Source organism: Phaseolus vulgaris, chromosome 2, assembly GCF_000499845.2.
Source record: "Phaseolus vulgaris cultivar G19833 chromosome 2, P. vulgaris v2.0, whole genome shotgun sequence".
Lineage (NCBI taxonomy): Eukaryota > Viridiplantae > Streptophyta > Magnoliopsida > Fabales > Fabaceae > Phaseolus > Phaseolus vulgaris.
Genome location: NC_023758.2, coordinates 32566664 through 32576302, shown reverse-complemented (window position 1 = coordinate 32576302; position 9639 = coordinate 32566664). Strand labels below are relative to the sequence as shown.

Sequence of the window (9639 nt, the reverse complement as noted above, 5' to 3'; positions counted from 1 at the left end):
ATGCCATTTTTGTTTTGTACAGCACAAAATCACATTAATCATGATTTACATTTATGTTTAATTGTCTTTTGTGTGGTCGGCCTTGACTATCGATATAGCATGAACTCCCTCGACCCTAGAAGAAATACAGAAAGCAACTTGTTCAAGTATTTACATCTATTTAAAAATATGTCGATTTATAAAATGAGAACTTTTAATATTAAAAAGCTTTATAAAGTTACACAATGTTAACCAAGGTAGAAAACCCGAGTTTCTAGATCGGTTACCTTCTAAATCAATCTAAGGTTTTTCCTTCCTAGAATACCACATGAATCGCTCCCACCTTCCCCATTTCTAAATCGGTTCATGATATCACTTCTCCACTGCTACCGTTTTACTTTCTTCCACCATTTTGCGACTACCATTCTTCTTCTATTTTGTCATAATTTTTTTTTGTCTCCATTGGACTCATAACCCAAGATTTCACCCTCCACTGTAACATCACACTCGTGTCTTCTCTCTCCACCATCAATTTTCTCTCTTCATTCTATTTTCTCCTCCCCCACTTAATTCATCCTTCCACCACATTTCCCTTTGAGTCACATCGCTCTCTCCACTGCACACCAACCATTCGTATGGTTTATTTTTATCACTTTTCTTTCATAATTGTGAACGGTTTTCTTTCCTAATTGATAACGGTTTTAATACCGATTTAGGTAAATAATGATTACGAACTTATCATTTTTATTGATTAATGTTTGAGATTGAGAGACTGTGAGGTCATGGACATGGACTAAGTCTAATAATAGAGTAAAAACATATTTAATATTAATATCTGAATTTAATAGTTATAAACTTATTAACTTCATTGACTTACGCATGAAGTTAGGAGACTGTGAGATGATGAATCGAGTCTAATCATGTAGTGAAATAATTTTAACGTAGATATCTGAAGTTAATGAAAAAGATTTCATTTATTTCTCATAAAGTATGGAATGTAAAAAAAAGAAAATGACCTGATAAAATACTCTAAAACTAAAAATAACTTTTTATCACTTAACTCTAAACTCTATAAGACATCTCTCTTTACTAAAACCATAATATCTTCATATACAGACATCTTCGTATTCATTACTTTCTGTTTATGGAAGTATTATGGATGGATATCAAACGTTTAAGGGTTTTTCATCAGGATCTAAAATCAAACCTTCATCAATTTATCCCTAAGTATAATACAAATGAAATGCCAAATTCTGATTGCAATACTTAGTTTAATAAAAGGATTGTTGATTGATGGAATGTGGTAATATTTTGGCTTTATATGATAAGTTAATACTTATATATTATTTGAAAATGTTCAAGAATCAAGGCCCCACGACCAGGAAATTGCTAATATTTAATTGGACAAATTTTCTTGATATATGCAATATGTCAATTTATTACATTAGATGTTCTTTATTTAAGTTGCAAGTACAACATTCGGAACGTTACACTTTACAGTTTATTCGTACGGCTTGAATTGTCTATTTATATAGGGTTAGGCAACAAATATCTCAACATTTCAAAAAAAACAATTCTCAGGTTTAGATAAACAATTTCAAAAAATTTAATATATTTAAATTGATAATTTTTTAAAACGATTTTATTTTAATATTTTTTAGATAAATTAATTTAAATTTAGTAAATTTAATTTTTTTATTTGAATAAAATATTTCAATTACCACCAAATAAAAAAATTATTTAAATATAAAATAATTATTAATAATTCAAAAATATTTATATTGATAATTTTTTTAGTCATTTTGATTGATGATATTTTTTTAAAAGTCACTACAAGAAAATCATAAAATAGAAATAAATTTTTAGAAACCAAAATAATTAGTTGCAATAATAACTAAATTAGAGACCATTTTAGAAACTAAATAAAAAATTGGTTTCTATACTGTTAAATAGTTTCTAAATTAGTATCTAATTAACAACCAAGGTTTTAACTACCAATTATTTAGTTTCTAATTTTGGTCTCTAAAACCTTTGTTGCTAATTAGATACCAATTTAAAAACTATTTAACAATAATGTAAACTAATTTAGAAACCAAATTTTTTTTAGTTTCTAAAATGGTGTTTAATTTAGTTACTATTGCAACTAATTATTTTGATTTCTAAAAATTGGTTTCTATTTTATGATTTTCTTGTAATGAGTTCATCATGATTTTTTCAATAAATTTACATTTTTTTTTTCTTAATTAAGATTATTTTTAATTGATGTTGAGCATAATTATTGAAGTTGACATCGATCTAAATTGTTTTTACAATATTAATGATTAGGTTTTTTTCCAATTTTTTTATTAATGTTGGCAGAAAAAATTTGGTAAAAAAATAGCTCTTGGTTGAAAATTTTCCTAATGAACATTAAAAAATCCTAATAATTATTGACAAAGAATCACATTGTGTTACTAATAAAGAAATAAACAATAAATATATTGATAAAAAATAATCACTATAAATATCAATAAAAAAATTTAATTCACATCCAAAAAAGATAATTTCCCAAATTAACCGAGAAAATTCTAATCAATATTGTACAACGAAAATATCTTTCTAACAATTTAAATCATAAAATAACTCTCATCATCAATAAAAAAAATTCATATTAAACATAAAAAAGTAATTATCTTAATTATTTCATAGTTTTTTTAACAGAGATACTTTAAGGATATCGAACTGTATACAAAACCAACAAGACTAAAAATATAATTTCTTAATCTTAATAAGTTGACGGCGAAGTAGTTAAAATCAAGTTTAAAAAATAAAAAAAGAGAAAACACTAAAATTTAAAAGTTTTAAATTATTACCTTTTAACTGGAATTTGAATTTTAATGAATTATTGTAATAAAATTTTAAAAATTTTAATTTCTTTTCAAATTTGTTACCCAATGAAAATATTTTGTTGTAAAAATATTATACGTTTTTAAAATAAATTATCCTATCAAATTATTTATACAAACAGTATTACCTTTTCGATTGGTAATAACTAAAACCAATTTAAAAAAAAAAAACAAAACTAGTTTTCAAATCGTAAAATTAATCTTTAAAGCGTAATTTCTAAAATCATTGCTAGAATTAATCCAGAAAAGTCTTATTTCTTTTATAGTGTAACTAGGTCAGTTACTTGTTCTGATATAAAAAAAAAATAGCCGATTTTAAAAGTTTTATTTTTCTGTACTAGATTAAGTCCAGATGCTTTAATTGATAAAAGTAATAAATAAACAAATAATATAATAATTGAATAAAAATATTAAAACATTTGATTAAAATAAGTTGAATCATTGCTTCATTTTAAAAAATTAAAACAAAAATATAGGTTACGTAATTTTTTTATAAAAAAAAAACGAAATATTTCATGATGCTTCGGCCATTATAAAAGATCATAAATCTTATAAAAAACAGAAACCGATGTTGAATATAAAACTCAGGTAAGGAAAGTCTGAAAATAATTTAAAAAGAGATAGATAACTTTGACTCATTGACTAGATACCATGTTTAAGTGAATAAGTTTAATTATTATGTTTTTTTATAATTTTTATTTTGTATTTGTAATAAAACTGTAACAAATCGAATGAAAATCTAATTAATTGTTTGTAAACCCTAAACCCTAAACATAAATTACATATTGACGATCAAATCACGTTAAATCATGTATTATTTATTTTCTACCTGATGTGTGCGTTTTTTTCTCAAATTCTCCTAAATCACTTCTTAACTTTGATAACTTCGATTGACGACCGAATCACCTTATATATTGTTTATTTTCTTTGTGTGTATTATTTTTGCATGCGCTTTTTTTTTCATCAAAATCTCCTAAATCTCTCTTGCCAAAACTTTCAAAACTCAACTCATCCGCATAATACAGATAACCCTCATTTGTTTTTCCCCATCAGTCCAAATAGTTTTGCTGCACATACTGTTATCTCCTTCTCAATCCAGCTTCCAAAGTTTCACTCGTTGCGTGGTATGGAATGAATGTTTTAGGTAATTTGAGGAATGAAAAGAATTATAATTAGAGAGTATGAAAATTAAGGCGTTAAGTAATGATAAAATCCTGAATGTGGAAGTGTATGTTTTAGGTTTAATTTAGTTAGCAGTCGCTAATAAATAGAATTCCTCATCTACAAGTGTGGCCAGATATTCACAGGTTTGCAATCAGCCCTAAAAGTATGTAACCATAGCTTTTGCTTTCTAATTTAATTAATATGGTTAGCATGTGCGTATTTTATCTGCTCCTACATCGTCAAATTATTATGTTTCGTACACTGTCCCCCACACTCTTCTTTCTTCTTTCTCCTTTAAACTCATTTTCTTTTCATATAACACCTCATAGTTTCAAATTTTTGTTTTTTTCCTCTCAGCTCCACTTTATATCTTTCGTCAAACGCGAGAAAGTCGTACTTCAAATCTAACCATATTCGTGAATATTGCCATTCTCCACCATATACATAGCCTGCACTTTCCTTGTCATCAATCCAACTAACTTCGTACATTGGTATAATGCAAAAAAGTTTATATGTAGTTTCTTTTCTTCTTAAATGTAATCTTCTAAGAGGGTGCTCCGATCCAACGTTAAAAACTGGTACGTTTGGTTCCATATTTAAGATGCACTTCACCCCTCCTAAAACCAAAGGGGATCATTACATTATAACTTAACCAAACATACTTTGGATATACTTTCACATTTATAATAATATTCTTTTTAAGTCTCTTTTAGCATCCCTGCATTTCAACTTGTGGGCACATATGTAATCCATCTAAGGAAATTAATTAATCTATTTTTTTTTTATTTTATCTTAATAAAGTAAACTTTAAATCTATCTTAATATCATAAAATCTTTAATTGATATAAATTTTTTAATACAACTTCTTACACGGATGAGTTATTTGTACGTAATATTATAATAAATTGATATTAACTAACAGATAAGTTTAACAAATTTTATTAGAGTAAATTTTAATGTTATTTTAAAGTAATTTAATTTCATAAAAGTGAATTATAAAGTAAAATTTATAACTTTTTATTTTTAATTAATGTGACAACTCTACCACTTTACTTTAAAAAATTTATACAAATGAAAATACTGTTGCTTAACACCTGGAATGTCAAAAACTGGAAAAAAAAACTGCAAAAGACATGTCATAGTTCATTATATAGCATACCATAAAAACTACAAGGTAATTACCCTTTTTTTCCTATTACTTTTTTATTATTGTTATGAAAAAAAGATGCCTCTGTTATGAATGCAATGTATCAGTAATCTCGTGATGTACATTGGCATGTGAATTTTCACAACCGCCTGAATTTTTTTGGAATTGATGCATTGCTAGGAGGAAGTTTTTACTCAGAGGTTTTCAGAGATAGTATATCATTTTTAATAATATAATATAAAGTGGCCAGTATAAATGACTTCATATGAAAACGATAACTCATTTTCTCTTTACTGTTAGTTATGTTCACATATTCAAAGTTTTAAGGCAAATCATAAAACAACAATGTGCATAATAAAAAAAAAAGTCTAAAAATAATTGGTATATTATATGAATGTAGCGTCAAATCGATTTAAGTGAAACATTAACTTTTTATGAAAGCGTGATCCAATAATAAATGAAAAATTGAGAAACATTTATTGGTGTCTGTAAATATGCCTATGTAAACTTATATTTTAATTTAGTGTTTGTAGGGAAATGAAGGTTTCAAAATCAAAGTGCCATAAATTGGTTGCGCTGTCAGAGTTTAATATACATAACAGATCTTTAGTAACGATTATTAAATACAATTTAGGTGCAGAGCTATTACCATCACCTGCAACAGCCTTCCACGTGGGTGACGATAAATCCCGTTAATTCTGTCACAATTGTGGTGAACTGATACGGTTAAGCAATTATATGCAGCATCAATGTATTTTACTGCTATTTACTCACAGCAGATACACTCATTAACAAATTGTAGATATGAATTTAACTGCCCTGCATAATGCACTTAACTAAGGAAAACAACATCCAACTACACATCTCTCTCTCTTTAAATAATTCTAAATAAACATCACAATATAATTATTATCTTTATATAACTTTGTTAAAAACAACAATTTAACATTCTCATGCATATTTAAATCAATGTTAATTAATAATACTCACACATGACATTTTATTTATCATCTCCTTGTTTAAATGTACTATCAAAATGATATCATTTTATATAATTAACAAAAATAGGTTGACTTTTTGGTTCTAAAAGACTAAAACAATAAAATAAATATATCAGAGGAATCATTAATGTATATAATATAAAATTATTTTTCCAATTAATAATTGTTTAAAAATATAATATGATTATTTACAAAAATACTTTTAAAATATAAAAAATATATAACTTCTTTTTTTAATTTATACCTAGTTCTACACTGACGAAGGCATTAATGTTACTGTTTCTAAATTACACCATGTCATTATCATTGAGAATGGTACTTAATTTTAAATACAAATATATATTTAAATAAGACTGAATGACGTGCTTATTCATAAATAAATAAATTGATTAAAAAATCTCAAATATATTTTAATATCACAGTAAAGTTTCATTTTAATATTTAAATTTAAAAAGTCTCTATAATTTAAAATAAAAATATTCAATTTCTTTGGTCAAACAATTTTTTTATTAATATCATCAAAATGAATAAAGAAAAATAAAACATGTACCTCGATATTTGATCATAACATATAAAATTAAAGTATATTTTTAACAATAATTGAAATAAGGATTAAAATGTAGTGTTGGTAATGTTTGCATATTTAGAGTTGTGTTTGACACTTTTTTCTTACTTTTCATTTCTCTAATAAGGATGATTTACTTTCTTTTATTAAGAGTGATGGTAGTCATTTGATTAAATTGATTAAGTTTGCTCTAATAACTTTTTCTATTTAGATGATATAGCGTATGATGAATTATGCTAGATTTCATGATAAAATTGATGTTTCTAGGACTATTTCGGTAATTAAATATTTAACTTGTCTAATGAGAAATTCATTTTCATATTGAACACATTTACAAAATCTACAGAAATCTTTGAAAGGTTAATCCTTATGGTTAAGAATTTCACCCATATCCATTTGGTATAATTGTGTACTATGACTAAATTGTATCGTTTACCGTTTATAAATGCAATTTTTAATTAAACCAAGTAAGTCCAAATATAGTAGTTTAAGAGGTCTTTGAGTATAAACTTTTCTTTATTTTTTAATGATGTTTTAACTTGTTTACCTTTTATACAAACTTCACAAAGAAGATTTTATTTGAATGACATTATTGGCAAACTTTGTCAATAGAGAGATTTTTCGAACCTATTCAATCTATTCCAATTACCCTCACTTGTTGGTTTCTTTCAAATGTCATTATTCCTCCCTTATTGTTTCTCAAATCTTAGAACCTAGACCTTTCTCCTATGATTTGTTGTGAATATGCATTGTTCAGGTACCATTGCATATATTTGTTTGTTGATGTTAGGTACATATGCAAGAGTATTATTTTTGTCAGTGTACCCACATAGATTTAGGTCCTTTTACATTATAATTTGTGATTCCTTCTTAGGAATGCCAAGATGAAGCAAAATAATAGAATGCATGTTTATTTTTTTCCATAAGACTTCTCTTTGTAATCAATCATTGTTTTATCGTAAGATTTCTTTTTTTTCCTTTGAGAAGTCCAATTCTTTTAGAGTATTGACTTTTGAATATTGAGTAATAACTTTTTTTTAGAATAATGATTTCAACAAATGACTATTATTTCATTGACATCATTTTGAAGTTACCCATGAAAACACAAAAGGTGTAAAAAGATAAAAAAAAAAAAAAACTCTCACTTAAGAATATGAGATGTTTAAGATGTCCTAAAAAACTAAGTCAAGGAAGGTAAAAAAAATAATTGAAAACCAGAACAACGGTAATGATAAGGAAACTTTCGTTTCTATGAACCAACTCTTCTAGTATATAGAAGAAATAAAACTTTTTTTTTCAAAAGATAAAAGGTTTAAAGTCTTCTGCTTTACTTTTATCTTTGTTGATCTTACTAGTATTTTACCGTGCAACACACGTAATTTATTAAAAAAGAAGTTTAAATTACAATATTAAGAAGAAGAAACATACAATTATGAAACACAAAATCATTCTTGCAATTAATAAGAAATTCATGCAATTCATACAAAATGAAAGTATTAGATGTAAGAATAATAATTAGAATTAGTAAATATGAAATTGGCTACACTGAGATATTGTAACAGCGTGCTTTTTTCAAAAGCAACAGAAACATTCTTCTTTCACACCACAGTACCATTTTTCTTCTTTTTTTCTCTCTCTCTCTCCAATTCTCTTCTCTCTCTCTCTTAATTTCTCTCCCAAACTTCATCTATTTTAGAATCTGATCATACCACGCTGTAGCAGAGGAGTTAAGGAACATTTCTACCCGATCAGATTTTCAAACAGAGTAAGTTCATTTTTACTCTAAATATCCTTTGTTCTCTGTTTTTCCTTAGGATTTAGTCATCAATCTTGGTGGGGTCAGTTGAAAAGTTTAATCCTCTCAACTTATTCTATTATATACTGAATTTTTGTTCTGTTTGGATAATTTGCATTAGGCCTGTAAATCTTGAAGCTTATCCAAACGGTGGGGAATAAAATTCTAAAAGTTGCTTGGAAAGCAAGCAATTGAGGTAAGGGAAGCTAAATTTAATTTTTAATAGCACCCTAGGATAGAAGATCTGAATGCGGAAGGGACGTGGTCCCAATATTCAATTTTTCTTGCAGGGATGTTGTGTGTTTATATATATTGGGTTGTTTGTTTATATATTATTTAAATTTGTGGAATATTCGGTTTTGATGATTTAGTATTAAAGTGTATTTTTTTTTTATGTCAAATAGACTTTTGAATATTTTGGATCACTTTTTGAATTATATTGTATGACGAAATGGTATGGAATTGAATTCATACATTTGGGATAATGTATGAACTGATGTTCGTTGTGTATTAAATATTGATGTCGGGATAATGTATGGACTGATGTTTGTTGTGTATTAAGTATTGATGCCTATGTGGTAACAGAGATCTCCGAGCTTCACTGATGATCTAAGTCACATAGACTGAGATATCAGGTGGTGAGAAGCTGATGGGGGAGTTCATGCACACCGTGACTATGAGATGCACGGCTTGGGTTGTATTGAACTTACCCTGATCCTTTCTGTTGGATTCGCTGGTAATCTTGGATCAGGTGTTAGTCTCTGGTAGGACTTACTTAATACGGGTCTTCCGGAAGACGTGTTTGTTGAATATTCTGGATGTGTAGATCCATGTGAGCTCTATGTGATTTTTATTGTTGAGATTTGAAGAAAATTGAATAATTGATAAATTGATCATGTAATTTGGTTTTCTCTTTGGATTTAAGTGTGTATTATAAAATTATATTTTTAGTCGCTTACCCTTGCTTTTTCTTGCTGTGTTTGAACTGCGATGACTGTACTATGTACACGAGCAGATGACCATACAGGTGCAGGAGAACCTTAGAGGTTACAGAGTTTTATTTTGAGCTGTGGATATGTAAATATTTGTATTTCTATAAATCC

The 9639-nt window shown here is 26.8% G+C and overlaps 1 long non-coding RNA gene across 1 annotated transcript; it reads left to right on the top strand.

The window, feature by feature from the left end:
* The first annotated feature begins 8401 nt into the window (after positions 1-8401).
* Positions 8402-9639, top strand: LOC137809707 (uncharacterized). The gene is made up of 3 exons (XR_011080799.1): positions 8402-8506; positions 8658-8732; positions 9552-9639. It is a non-coding gene; the product is annotated as an uncharacterized lncRNA (long non-coding RNA).